We start from the raw sequence: 12,862 nt of genomic DNA, 5'->3' as shown, positions 1-12,862 counted from the left end.
GCTTATGTCACTGTTTCTGTCTACAGATAGACTAGATACCAGATGACTTCTTATAATAACCTAACTAATAATATAGCCCTTTGCACTAGGTAGGACTTTTTTTTTTTTTTTTTTTTTTACCATTTTAGTTTTTCTTTTTTGTGGTGCTGCAAATGGAACCCGGGATCTTATACTAACTGTGTTCCATCACGGAACTGTATTTCCCACTCCTGAGTTTCTGTTTGTGATCATCTAACCTGGATGGCCTTGTAAAAAGGAGAGGTCAAAACCAGGCTTCACCTTATATTTGAGAATTTTCTCATGCCTAGTTTAGATTTTCTTTTGCCCCTTTACCTAAAAAACAAAAACAACAAAAAACAACAACAACAACAAAAACCATAAGCCTTGCTGTTCTGCATTCAGATAGCAGCAATGTTTTACTTTAAGCATGCAGTGGAGTAAATCCTTTGGCATTGCTAGACCCAGAGTGGCCAAACAAACTTTTCTTTCTAATGTTAGCATTTTTTAAAAATAAGACAGTGCCTTGAAATGAATCTTAAGAATGATAACTGCTGGACCCAAGGCACATGCCTGTAATCCCAACTGCTTGGGAAGTTTAAGGTTTGTTTGGCCTGCACAGTGGGTTCAAGGCCAGCCTGAGTCATGCAGCAAGACTGTGTCTTAGGTTTCCATTGCTGAGAGAGCCACCACGGCCAAGGCAACTCCTATAAAGGACAACAGTTCATTGGATCTGGCTTGCCGGTTCAGAGGCTCAGTACATTATCACCATGGCAAAAGCATGGTGGCCTCCAGGCAGGCATGGTGCTGGAGATGCTGAGAGTTCATCTTCATCTGAAGACAAACAGGAGAAGACTGGCTTCCAAGGAATTAGGAAAAGGGTCTCAAAACTGCCAAAAGTGACACACTTCCTTCAACAAGGCCACACCTACTCCAACAAGGCCACACCTCCCAATAGTGCCACTCCCTGGGCCAAGCATATTTAAACCACCACAGATTGTTTCAGAAGGAAATGCAGGCAACGAGGAAGAAGTGGGGAGGGAAGAAAGAAAAGCAGGAGAAGAAGAGGGGAGAAAAGAAGGGCATGGGTGTGTCAGCTGCCCAGGCAACTTACAGTGGCCTGGAGAGCCAGTCAGTGAGTGGCTGTTACGGGGCCGGCTACAGCGGTCAGAACAGCATGGGTGGATATGGTTAGTATTGTAGGAACATTTGAGTTATTTCAATCAGAAAATTTCACTGGCAGCCAATAAGCAGTCAAGAGCAGTTTATAACTCTAGAGGAAGCTGGGGGACCCACTTTGCACCATGAGTTTGTGAAATCTGGATTAAAAAATTACCTCTTCCGTGTTTCTCATGCAAACTTTTCTTCTAGCATGTAATATTGAGTAAACTAAAACTATTTTCTTCCGCTTTTCTCAATTAACATTTTTGGTAGTATACTTAAGAGTGATGTTATCTGAGTTAAGTAGTTTAAGTATGTTGAGTGGATCTTTAAGCACACCACAGTGAACACACTGGGGATATGTACTTTTCTGGAGAACCCAAAGGTGCTAGATCCCTGATGCAAAAGAGAAGCATTTCTCATGTTCATTCTAGTTTATATTTCCATTTAAAATCTTTAGGTTAAGTTTAAGCTTTTTAAAAGTTAGTTTTGAGAATTGAGATACAATACTAATACTGTAGGAATTGGTGAGGCCTTGACTTAAAGCTTTCTTTGTACTGTGATTTCCTTTTGGGTGTATTTTGCTAAGTGAAACTTGTTAAATTTTTTGTTAACTAAATTTTTTTCTTAAAATAAAGACTTTTTCACAATGACAAAAAAAAAAAAAGAAGTCAGGGGAGGAAAGAGAAGAAGGGTGACACATGTCTGTGTTATTACTAGCTCTTTAGTGATTGAGATAAGAAGTTCGAAAGTTTGGGGCTAGCCTTGGATACACTGCAAAACACTATCAGGAAGGAAGGAGAGGAATCGAGGGAAATAGAACAAAACCAGGAGCTGTGGTGAGTAGGCACAAAGTAGTCCCAGCATAACACTGTAGCAGGGGGAACCACAGGCAAATGTGAGGATGATTTTGATATTTAAGAAAAAAGAGATAGGCCTGTAGAGTTGCCCTTTCTTGATTTCACCTATAAAAACAAAATCTAAGCTATGAAATTACATTGCAAAGTAGAATCAACAATGTGATTCTAGCCATGCCTGGGTAGGAGGGGCTGGGTCAGGACTTTTCTGCTCAGGAGACTGGTAATGACCATGATGTGGATGTTTGGTAATTGTCTTAGGGTTTTACTGCTGTGAGCTGACACCATGACCAAAGCAAGTCTTATAAGAACAACATTTAATTGGGGCTGGTTTACAGGTTCACAGGTTCAGTCCAGTATCATCAAGGCAGGAATGTGGAAGCATCCAGGCAGTCCTGCTGCAGACAAAGCTGAGAGTTCTATATTTTCATCTGAAGGCTGCTAGTGGAAGACTGACTTCTGGGCAGCTAGGGCGAGGGTCTTAAAGCCTACACCCGCAGTGACACATACTCCAACAAGGCCACACCATACCTCCTAATAGTGCCATCACCTCCTAATAGTTTCCTGGGCAAACCATCACAGTACAATTTCTTCCTTTTGTGTTGAATGCTTCCAATTGGGTCTTTTTTAGTCCTTACAGTTTAGAGCTGCCTAATTCAGTAGACCCATAGAGGAAATCAAAAAAGAACAGAAATGGGCTACTTGCAAATTGATTCAACCTCAAAACCATTCCTTAATGGGTAAACTTTTTGTTATTCTCGTAAATGGAAAACTTGAATGTCAGAGAAACTCCAGCATTTGAGCAACCCATACATCTATAAGTACGATAATCATTAGATTTTTTAATTTTAGGGGAGCATTTATTTATATTTTATACTTAGTTTCAATAAAAACACTTTCTTCTGCTTTTTTCCATTTTTCCTTAAAACACATAACTAGATTGTTTTTAGCCATAGTGTGTGTTCTATATCCTTAAAAACTGTATATTATCTTACTATCTTCTAAATGGAGCTTCCTAATTCACCCAATGAGTCTTTTGTTAGTAGCTGGCTCTAACTTTTTATTATAAATAACAAGCATTTCATTTCTAAATATGCACATATAGATTATGAACATTTAACTATAAAGTGTCCCATAAAAGCACTTTTTTTTAAATGGCGTAAACCCTAGTTTGTGGGACTACTGCAAGGTGTAAGAACTTGTAAGAAGTGGAAGCTGGGCGTGGTTGGTCCACCCAGTAGTCCCAGAACTTTGGGAGGAATTACTACAGAGACAAGAGAATCAAGAGTTCAGAGTTCATGTCCACATAGTGAGTTTGAGGCTAGTCATAACTGTATGAGATCTTGTCTCAAAAACAAACAGAAATTGCTAAATAGAAACAATTTGAAAAGAAGTGGAAAATGGTAGAAGAAAGTTAGGTCATTGATACCCTCAGAGGGGTCATGGAAGTCTTCTCCTGTCTTCCCTTTCCTTCCCAGTCACCACAAGGTGAGCAGATTTCCTTTCTCACATAGCCTTCTGGTGCCATTAGACCCAGTGACTATAAGCTGGAACCCTTACAACTCGGAGGTTACATAATAAAAAAATCTGTTACTTTGTATCTTATCTTAAAAATGAATAATGAATAAACAGAACTTGCCTCTTTATAAGCTTATTATTTCTACTATCACAGAGGAGGAAAACTGATTAATTTCCTTGTTTTGGTGTCTATTTTTAGAATTAATTCTCAAAGCCTTAATCATTGAATGAAAATAATTATTGGTAGTTTCTATTAATCTACCATAGCAGTATTAGAATATATTACTTTCACTGTGCCCTCCTCAGTTATATTTTATATGCATTTAAACTTTTATTAATTATAATTATTTTAAATTTTTACTTTTTTCTTCTATCCACAGATGAGCAGCATTTTTATTACTTTTGTTAAATAACAAAATTACATTTTGGTAATAATTCAATGAACTATTCATATACTCTCTTATCTGTGATCTGAATGTTGTATTCCTTCAAAATGTGTGTGCTGAGACCCTAAGCCCCTAAACCATAGTCTTAGGAGGTGAAGTTTCTGAGATGATTAAAGTAATCTAACTACAAATGAGATTAGTGCCTCTATAAGGAGACCTCAGGGAGAGCCCTTGTGCCTTTACCCATGTATATGTAACGACTCAGCTGGACCATAGTACCTGGGTACCAGAAAGTGATCCTCACTTGTTGTATGGCAAGCTTGTTAGGTGATTAAGAGCCTAATCTGTTCTTCCAAAGGCCTGGAGTTCTTTGTATAATACACTTAATGAAAGGTTGTTTTATGCTTTATTTGTTTATGTATTTATTTATTGATTGATTGATTGATTTTGTGTGTGGGGGGGGGGGGTCCACGGACGCCAGAAAAGAGCTTTCAAAAACCTAAGAGCTGGAGTTGCATGCAATTGTAAGCCACGTGACATAGGTGCTGGGAACTGAACTCCAGGCCTTTGGAAGAACAGATTAGACTCTTAATCACTGAACAAGCTCTCCAGCCTACAGAAGGGTGTTTTAAAAATCATCATGTGGTGTTTGTGTATTGTTTCTCAATAATCAACTTACGAGAAACAAGGATTGATTTTCTTTTGAAATCCATTTGCTTATCTAAAATAATTTAGTTAGTAATAGGCTTTTATGTTCTGGCAATAGGTTCAATGAAGAGTCTATGGCAATAATCCACAATAATTATGATTCCATTAGTAAATGTACTGAGCACTGGAAAAATAAGCATTGTGACAAAATAATTTTATCTGCAATTCAGCAAGGTTAATAATTCACTGGAGGCCCTAAGGAAGTTTCAACAATTTTCTTCTCTGACCAAATAACCAGGTGTTTTTGTTAATAATTAGGTGTTTTTGTTGTTAGGTATTCATTTGTTTTTAACAAGTTCTGTTTCTATAAATACTAATAACATTACTCTGAGCCTGGGATTATAGGTACATACCATAAGACTCAGCTCTGCGGGCTGGTGAGATGGCTTAGTGGGTAAGAGCACCCGACTGCTCTTCCAAAGGTCATGAGTTCAAATCCCAGCAACCACATGGTGGCTCACGACCATCTCGTAACGAGATCTGACTCCCTCTTCTGGAGTGTCTGAAAACAGCTACAGTGTACTTACATATAATAAATAAATCTCTAAAAAAAATAAAAATAAAAAAAAAGACTCAGCTCTGTTGTTATTAAAACATATTAATTGTAAAATTTAATAGGATAAACTATGATTTTTCCATAAATGACTGTAGCACTCATTGACCATATCCAGCTCCCATCTGCCCTCCCCCTCTCCTCTCCCCTGCACCCTTTGTAGTCCCTGGAAATGTTATACTTTCAGGTTACCTTAAATATTTTTAAGTATTTTTAAAAGTATTTTAAGTATTATTATTAATGTGCCTGTGCGTGTGTGTGTGTGTGTGTGTGTGTATGCGCGTATGCATGCTCATGTTTATTTAGGGGACAAGTTTAGAGAGGTGGTTCCTCTTTGCAGTGTGGGTTCTGGGCCATCAGACTTGAACAGCAAGAGCTTTTACCCACTGGGGTATTTTGTAGCCCAACTTTAATTTTACTTTAAAGTCTCCACAAATGATAATGTGTGATCCATGTCACTCTGTAATTAGTTTATTTTGCTTAACATTATATCCTCCAGATCCATCTATCCATTTTGCTGCAAATGACAATCTTTCTTCTTTATGGATGGATAATTCTCCATTATATTCATATACTGCTCTTTTTTTTTTTTTTTTTGGTCTACTCGTCTGTTGATGTGTTTGGAGGTTGAGACTGCATCTTAGGTGTTGCGAGTGGAACAGTACTACAATATACTTGGATACACAGAATTTGTATGCTGACTTCATTTCCTTGTGCCGGAGTGGGACAGCTGTTTCCTGTGGCATTCTCTTGAAGTCAGTGTTCTCTCCCAGAGCAGGAGCAGTGGGATTGTTAGAAGATTTCAACAGAAACACAAAATTCTACCTTCATAGCAACAAGCTCTGGTGAGATTTGTGACTCCTTAGGGATTTACAGAAAGGTCCATGAACTCTGTGCTTTTCAAGTTGAGCCTTGTTTTTAATTTGATGTGCTGTGTAATCTAGATTGGCTTGGTTTTATAGGGTAAGCCTTGGGGCAGAGATCAGGCTTTAACATGTACTTAACAGCTTCTACTGCACTTTCAGTTCTTGGAAAATAATAATTAATGGTTAGGCATTGGGTGTTTGGCACAAAACCCTAACTCTAAGTATAATTAACTTTAAGAGCTATTTTGGTATCTGTTGAAAGTGAGATGTGAAATGTTTATGGCTTCATAGAAGGAGTCAGAAATGTATCCCATAGCCAGGCATGGTGGCGCACGCCTTTAATCCCAGCACTCGGGAGGCAGAAGCAGGCAGATTTCTGAGTTCGAGGCCAGCCTGGTCTACAGAGTAAAGTTCCAGGACAGCCAGGGCTACACAGAGAAACCCTGTCTTGGAAAACCAAAAAAGAAAAAAAGAAATGTATCCTGTGCTTGAGACATGTTAAAATATGAAATGCATAAGTGATGAACATGAATTCTGTGTGGTTGTAACGGAAGAGCAGTAGAAATTCTAGAACTAACCTCACAAAAGTCAAATTAAAAGTTTAGAGTTTAGGGGGCTGGAGAGATGGCTCAGCGGTTAAGAGCACTGACTACTCTTCCAAAGGTCCTGAGTTCAAATCCCAGAAATCACATGGTGGCTCAAAACTATCTGTAATGAGATCTGGCGCCCTCTTCTGGAGTGTCTGAAAGACAGCTACAGTGTGCTTACATATAATAATAAATAAATCTTTAAAAACAAAACAAAATCTTGAAATACATTAGGTCTTAAAATTAACATCAGTAAATCCAGTAAGTTCTGTAAATTGTTTGTTTTATAACTTCACATCATGACTATTTCAACACCAGTTTTTTTAAATGCTCAAGTGTCGAATAACTTCCAAACAACTTCATATATATGTGCGTGTGCAGGCATGTATGTACATATGCAAATACACTTGCACCGAAGGCACACCTTGCTTTGCTACTGTCGTAGGAACACCTTTAGTTCTTTTGTTTGTCTCTTAGATAGTCTTGGGCAGGAAAGGTAGCAGCGGCAGAAGCAGATCAGGCACCTCCAGAGATTGCTGCACACAGCATCTTCTGCCCTGTAGGCTGGGGCTCAGTGCTGAAAGTGAGCATGAGTGTATGGCTCACGTGTGGTGCTGACTAAGTAAGTGAGGAGTTGCAGGAGGTCTTGTGTGGCATTCCTTACTTCTTCATCTCTGTCCTAGATTTAATTATTTACCCACACTAAGTTAAAATGCCTTTTGTTAATTTTTGAAAATTGCATTGCATGTCTAAACATGTGAGTGCATGAATAAGATGGCCTGTGAGAGTGGAAGATGTCTCTGGCTTTTTCTAAGACCTCATGTAGACCACTATGAACTCACTGTAGAGTAACGGCTGTGCTTGAACTCTTTATTTGAGTCAGGATCTCATTGTTTGATTATGTCCTAGACCTAATTGTATAGACCAGGGTGGCCTTGAACCCACGGAGCTCCTCCTGCTTTTACCTCTCAAATGCTAAAATTAAAGATGTGCATCATTACATCCAGCTTTTTGAAAATAGAAAAGTAAGAAAATAAGATCATCTTTAAACTACCCAAATACAAAATTACAGAATAATAATTGGCAAGAAAATACTTGGAAGAAATACAACAGCTTCAGACCAGAGTAAACTGATGTATATGTTTAGGGTATAATATAAAGTAAATAGAAGTATATTAGTTTGAGTGCTTTTTCTTTCTTTTTTTTCCTATTCTAAAATGATTTTTAAATTTTACATATTCTTTAAAATTTATAAAATATTATAACAATAAAAATGACTATTATAAAAATTGTTTGATATAAAACAACAATCAATTGAGCAGACTTATGTAGATGCTTGTCTACAGCAATACTGAAAATACATATGTTTTTCTCAGTATAAATTTTAAATAACTCCAAATATATTAACTGTATGACATTTTAAAATAATATATCACTATTAGTTTTTAATTATTTATTTATTATATGTAAGTAAACTGTAGCTGTCATCAGATACTCTAGAAGAGGGCAGATCTCATTGCAGATGGCTGTGAGCCACCATGTGGTTGCTGGGATTTGAACTCAGGACCTTCGGAAGAGCAGTCAGTGTTCTTAACTGCCGAGCCATCTCTCCAGCCCTATTAGTTTTTTAAATGAACATAAATAGATAAAGTCTTTTTGTTTGTTTGTTTGTTTGTTTTGTGTTTAGTAGAGCTTAAAATCTTGGCTCTTACTGTGGTATAAACCCAAAATAAGAACAATTTTTTTTACTTATTTTTTTTAAGATTTTATTTATTTATTTATTATTATATGTAAGTACACTGTCGCTGTCTTCAGACACTCCAGAAGAGGGAGTCAGATTTCGTTACAGATGGTTGTGAGCCACCATGTGGTTGCTGGGATTTGAACTCCGGACCTTTGGAAGAGCAGTCGGGTGCTCTTACCCACTGAGCCATCTCACCAGCCCAAGAACAATTTTTGAACATTGGAGTTCATTGTAATAAGGCTGTACTTCACTGTTCCTCACATCACCAAAGGATTTTACTTCCATAGTAGCTAAGCTAAGAGTTGGCAGTTCTGCTGCACCAAGTGATGAATTGTAAGCACGATTTTTGGATACAGATTTCCTGCTATGGTCAAAGCTCTTTGACTTGAGTGATTGTCTTCATTCACAGCCCACAGGGAACAGGTTACATTCATTTAAAAAATGGTGTGTGTGTGTTAAGATAGTCTATCCATGAAGTCATTCATCAACTATTTCAATGAAGAATGAGTCTTCTTGGGGGGTGGCACAGACATTAGGTGAGGGTAAGATTCTGATTCATTGACTGTGATGATTTTAAAAAGCATTCATCTCAGAATAAGAGTAACTTATAAAGTCTTCTTCAAAATTGATACAGTAATTATAAATATCAAGCAAAGCATTCTGTCTTACTCTTTGTTATTCTCTTACAAGCCACCTCCCAAATTAATTGTCTATGTTTCTTTTGTCTCCATAAATAATTTTGAAATATGTAAGCTGTTCTGAAAGCCATAGTATAGTGTGAAAACATCAAATAAACAATCCTACTAATAGAATAGCTGAGATAGGAAAAGCATGATTTCAAGACCATTATGTTGTACACAGCAAGACACTGTCACATACAAATAAGCAGAAAGTGTATTTGGATTGTACAATATTGGACCTTTTTCTCCAATTACCAAATTAGAGAGACCACTGGATAACAGCCAACAAATTTCTAATTCCTAATATTTTTGATTTTCAATCAATTAGGATATGTTGGTAACATTAATTTTCATATTAAGAGATATTAAGGAAAAGTGATTGTTACTGTTACTTTTTTTTAGAGGTGGAATTATGTTTGTGTGGGTTTGTTGAAAGATTACTTTCTTGCTTCTTCTAGGGTTTAGTTTCACTCCTTGTGTTGGTGTTTTTCAGTGATTATCCTTTGTAGGGCTGGATTTGTGGAAAGATATTGTGTAAATTTGGTTTTGCCATGGAATATCTTGTTGTTCTCCATCTATGGTAATTGAGAGTTTTGCTGGGTATAGTAGCCTGGGCTGGCATTTGTGTTCTCTTAGGGTTTGTATAACATCTTCCCAGGAACTTCTAGCTTTCATAGTCTCTGGTGAAAAGTCTGGTGCTATTCTAATAGGCCTGCCTTTATATGCTACTTGACCTTTTTCCCTTACTGCTTTTAATATTCTATCTTTCTTTAGTGCATTTGGTGTTTTGATTATTATGTGACAGGAGGAATTTCTTTTCTGTTCCAGTCTATTTGGAGTTCTATAGGCTTCTTGTATGTTCATGGGCATCTCTTTCTTTAAGTTAGGGTTTTCTTCTATAATTTTGTTGAAGATATTTACTCTCTTCTATACCTGTTATCCTTAGATTTGGTCTTTTCATTGTGTCCTAGATTTCCTGGATGTTTTGGGTTAGGAGCTTTTTGATTGTTGCCTCTTCTCTTCTCTTCTCTTCTCTTCTCTTCTCTTCTCTTCTCTTCTCTTCTCTTCTCTTTCCCCTCCCCTCCCCTCCTCTCTTCTTCTTCCTCCTCCTCCTCCTCCTCCTCCTCCTCCTCTTCTTCTTCTTCTTCTTCTTGATTTTTGCATTTTCTTTGACTGTTGTTTTCTATGGTATCTTCTGCACCTGAAAGTCTCTCTTCTATCTCTTGTATTCTGTTGGTGATGCTTGCATCTATGACTTCTGGTCTCTTTCCTGGGTTTTCTAACTCCAGGGTTGTCTCCCTTTGTTATTTCTTTATTGTTTCTAGTTCCATTTTTAGATCCTGGATGGTTTTGTTCAAATTCCTTCACCTGTTTGTTTGTGTTTTCCTGTAATTCTTTAAGGGATTTTTGTGTTTCCTCTTTAAGAGCTTCTAGCTGTTTACCTGTGTTCTCCTGTATTTCTTTAAGGGATGTCCTTAAAGTCTTCTATCATCATCATCATCATCATCATCATCATCATGAGAAGTGATTTTAGATCTGAATCTTGCTTTTCTAGTGTGATGGTGTGTCCAAGATTGCTATGGTGGGAGAATTGGGTTCTGATGATGCCAAGTAACCTTGGTTTCTGTTGCTTATGTTCTTATATTTGCCTCCCATCATCTGATTATCTCTAGTGCTACCTGCCCTGGCTATATCTGACTGGAGCCTGCCCTTCCTGCGATCCTGGTTGTGTCAGAACTCCTCAGAAACAAGCTGTCTCTGGGATCCTGTGATTCTGGGATCCTGTGATTCTGAGATCCTGGGTGTGTCCGAGCTCCTGGGAGTCAAGCTGCCTCTGGGACCCTGAGATCTGGTGTGACCAAGCTCCTGGGATCCCAGAATCCCGGGATCCTGGGTGTGTTAGTGTGCCAGGGAGTAGAGCTTTCTCTGGGTATTGTGGGACTCCCTGTGGAGTTTGTGCCCAAGGTCTGCTCAGGGCACCGGCTCAGACAGACCAGAAGGAACTGGGTCCAACTGGTTCCAGTTACTCCCATTGTTGGGACAGATGATGTGTCCTCCTCACCTCTTATCCTATGATCAGGTGCTTTTTCTAAAAGCATGATCTCAAACGGTTCAGCACTGTGTTTGTGGGGCTATGAAATGTATATTTGGTCTTCTCCTTTCCCTGACATATAGTTTCTAAAACCTTTTAGACTCTCTAAGCTAAGAGTAGTATGCCTTTAATCCCTTGGGAAGCAGAAGCAGACAGATTTCTGAGTTTGAAGTTAGCCTCTAGTCCCCCACCCTCACTTTTGAGACACAGTCTCACCATGTAGCTCTGGCTGACCTGGAACTCACTATGTAGACCAGGCTGGCTTCAAACTCAGAAATCTGCCTGCCTCTGCCTCTGCCTCTCAAATACTGGAATTAAAGGCAGTGATGCACACCTCCCAGCTTTAGGGAGGCAGAGGTAGGTAGATCTCTGAGTTTGAGGTCAAGGTGGTCAACAGAGCTAGTTCCAGGACAGCTAGGACTACACAAAGAAACCCTCTCTCAGTTGGGCGTGGTGGCACAGGCCTTTAATCCCAGCACTCGGAAGGCAGAGGCAGGCGGATTTCTGAGTTCGAGGCCAGCTTGGTCTACAGAGTGAGTTCCAGGACAGCCTACACAGAGAAACCCTGTCTCGAAAAACAAAAACAAAAACAAAACAAAAAAAGAAGAAGAAAAGAAAAGAAACCCTCTCTCAAAAGAATAAAGAAACAAACAAACAAATAAATAAAATGGATAATTATAAAAAAGTGTTTGTGAACACTAGAAACTGAAACTGAGTCCTCTGCAAAGCAGCAGTGCTTTTAGTCACTAAGTCATCTCTCCAGCCCCATAAATTGGTTCTTTTTGTAGGTCACCTCACAGGAAGAAAATGCTGATGAAGCACGAGGCACTAAGCTGCCCTAAGATGACTGGTGACTCTTGAGTGTCCAGTTTGTTTATCAACCTCTGTGAGTTTGGTTAATCAAGTGGGCTGATGAGTGGGGTTTCAAAGACAAGAAGGCTATAGGATGGAATGTGTCCTTTACTCTACTAGAGGCAGACTGTATCTAGTTCCTCTCCATCCCTGGTTTGCAGCCCAGGGCCTAGGCCCCAGTAGTGGTTGTTTTATCTACACTAAATATCTTTACCATTAGAGCCCATTCTATAATTGTAACCTCATTTTGTAATTAATAAAACCCCCCACATAATCCAAGATTGTTCAGCTTTTAAAAATGCACCCACATTAACCTATTGTCTTATATGCTAATTCAGGGTACACTAAGGGTATAGTCCAGTGGTAGAGTACTGGTTTAGCAGTGAAAAAGCTTGGGCTCAATCCCAGAAACTGGAAAATATGTTTGAAATCATACATACATACATACATAAATACATACATACATTACCGAAATAATATATACACACATGTGTGTATACATACATCTATGTGTGTAAATATATAATATTTCAGTAATTTTAGTATATATGTGTAAATACATATTTATTTATTTATTTATTTATACATATATTCTTACAAAAATGGAGTTTTACCATAATGCAGTCTTGTGCCTTGCCTTCTTTTTCTTGTTTTTAGTGGTAGAGGAGGGGTTGGGACAGCATCTTTCTGTTTAGCCCTGACTGGCTTAGACTTGGCTTTGTAGCCCCAGAATGACCTGATCCTCAGCCTCCTAGGTGCTAGGATCACTGACTTATGCTGCCATGCTTGGCCTATAGCCAACCTTTTAAAAAACATAACATAGGGGCTGGAAAGATAGCAGCTGTTAAGAGCACTGACTTC

This window comes from Mus musculus, chromosome 12, assembly GCF_000001635.26.
Source record: "Mus musculus strain C57BL/6J chromosome 12, GRCm38.p6 C57BL/6J".
Lineage (NCBI taxonomy): Eukaryota > Metazoa > Chordata > Mammalia > Rodentia > Muridae > Mus > Mus musculus.
The sequence above is the reverse complement of the archived record's forward strand: the minus strand, read 5'-3'. Positions refer to the sequence as shown.